The sequence below is a fragment of the Helobdella robusta genome, assembly GCF_000326865.2.
Source record: "Helobdella robusta unplaced genomic scaffold HELROscaffold_83, whole genome shotgun sequence".
NCBI classification, from domain to species: domain Eukaryota; kingdom Metazoa; phylum Annelida; class Clitellata; order Rhynchobdellida; family Glossiphoniidae; genus Helobdella; species Helobdella robusta.
The window spans coordinates 373,805-376,704 of record NW_008705481.1 but is presented as its reverse complement, the minus strand read 5'-3'; positions in this window follow the sequence as shown (position 1 = coordinate 376,704).

Sequence of the window (2,900 nt, the reverse complement as noted above, 5' to 3'; positions counted from 1 at the left end):
ATGTAAATGGGGACGATGATGATGATGATGTTTTATCAAGATAATAAAAAAAATGATTAAGTTTAAAAAGTAAATCAATTAATGAATCAATTAATGCGAATGGAGTTTAAGCCAATACCGACCAACCAAAGTAGACCAATTTGAGTAACACACACACACACACACACACACACACACACACACGCACGCACGCACACCCACACACATACACACTTTTATATATATATATATATATATATATATATATATATATTGCATACAATTAATTTTGTTCCTTCTTCTTTCAATACAACAGTGAAGAAAGTGAAGCTCAAAACAACAACAACAACAATAGTAATAATAATAATAATGATAAAAACAACAATAATGCAAGCAACAACAACAACAACATTAACAACAAGAATAATAGCATCATTAAAACAGCAATAAAAAACTTTAGTTATAACTGCAAAAACAACACCAACAACATCAACAATAAAAACAATATCGGAATTCCCAACAAAAGCATCCACAACAAAAATCTTTTTCTTAAAAATTACATCAACAGCAACAACAAAATCAACAACAACTACATCAACAACAACTGCAACAACAACATCAACAACCACAACACCAATACAACAAAACTGATTGCTTCTACAGCGACAAACATCAGACAGCAAAAATGTTAAACCTGTACACTTCATTTTTTGACCTTGCAATATCCGTAACTTTGACCTTTCATTAATCATAATAACAATTTGTAGATTGTTAATAATAATTAATTAATATTTAGTTATTATTGATGATTAATTTAGTTATTAAGTATTTTTTTATTATTTAGTTATTATTAATAATTAATTTAGTTATTAATTAATTATTAATATCGTCGTCACCATCATCACCACCATCTTCATTATAATAATAAAAATTTATTATTATTATTGTTGTTGTTGTTTTTTTTTATTGTTGTTATTATTCCAGTTACTAGTTTTTAAATTTGTGATTTGTGACACTTCGGATCGTACAATTGTTATTTACATGTTAATATTATTTTCGGCTTTTTTTCAGTTGCTTCTAAGATAAAAGTATTGAATTGAAATATAATTGCTCTTTCGTTCGTTCGTTCATGCATTCATTCACCCACTGATTCATCCAATAATTCATTCATTAATTCTTTTTTTTCTCTCGATCGATAGGTTAACATTTTTATTATTCGTCGAACGTGTACAAATTTATTGAAAGCCTTACAAACCTACTACGCAGATTAAAATGATTTGCACACTAAACGCTAACGGTTTGTCCTCTTCATCAACAAACCTGTGAAATATTTCATATTTAGTTGGATCGAACATGATGAAATATGAATGAATGGATGAATGAATGGATGGATGGATGGATGAATGGATGGATGAATGAATGAATGAATGAACGAACGAACGAACGAACGAACGAATGAATGAATGAATGAATATGGTCAACCCCGTGGTTTTAATTAAATTATCCATCAATTTTCTGGTGAGGTTGCTAACTTAATCAATTTAAACTCATGATTTCTGACCGAACACAGAACTTCGAAGTTTCGCTTATTTAGAACTACAATTATAAGCAAAAATAGAAACTGAAGTGACCTGTTGGATGCGTTTCTATCATGTTTTTGTTTCACTTAATCAATCCCAGTGGCAGATCTATCAACGTTGTCCGGATCTGTCACTAGTCAATCCAAACTAGTTAGAAACAAATTTTTTATTAAAAAATTATTTTTTGTTTCAGAGTTTCTTTGAAGAATTTTCCACCTAGTGCGGCCATGTTTTGAAATGAAAAATAAACATTAAAAAAAACAATATTATTTTAAAAGTATGTTCATTTGATGCTCATTTTGGACCAGAGTGAGTGAATAAATAAATGAAAAATTGATATTTTTAATTAAATAATTTATCAAAATTGGCAGACAACCGCATAGGTCGTAGTTGTAAATTTTATTAATCAATCGAAAGGTTGACGATATCTAACTTTAGCCACATACTTTATTTTATTTGTCAGTCTTTTAAAGCTTTCTCTTTTTAATTAATCACAAAAAACTTGACACTCCCTTTTAAAAATAAAAATGTTTTTTGGATGTTTATTCATTAAAGATTTTTAATTAACTGGAATAAATTTTATTGTGGCTGCAACAAAATTTATTTAATATTTAACATGCCCAATAGCTGACACACCTCTCTGTGATATCGTTTAAAATGTCCAAAATGTGGGAAGCTGTTATTTGAACAATGGTGGAACATGAGAACGACCAGGATTATTGTATTTGCTGCAGACGCCACACACACGAACGCCATGTTTTTTGTTATTCCGCTGTCTACTGATGGTTTGAACGTACCACTTATAATTCCACCAACGTATGAAAATATTCCACCGGCGATTGAGAGAATCATCACTGGAATGTTGTTTAACGTGATATAAATTTCCAACAATTCATACGGTTTTGTGATATAAATTTCCAACAATTCATTAATGTCTTGTGATATAAATTGTCAACAATTCATTAGTGTTTTGTGATATAAATTTCCAACAATTCATTAGTGTCTTGTGATATAAATTGTCAACAATTCATTAGTGTTTTTTGATATCAATTTCCAACAGTTTATACGATATTGTGATATAAATATCCAACAATTCATTAGTGCTTTGTGATATAAATTTCCAACAATTCATTAGTTTTTGAGAGAGAGAAACTTGCTGACCTCCAATGATACTGGCCATCGAAGTGGTCACCTGGAAATGGACTTAAATGTATTTGGGCAGGTAGGGGTAGAAGGCAATGACATAGCCGCCGAAGCAAGTTTCTACGGTCGTCAGCACAAAAATCGGATTGCTCATCAACTTGCCGAAAGTTAGGCAAAAGTCTGGAAACAATAACTTAA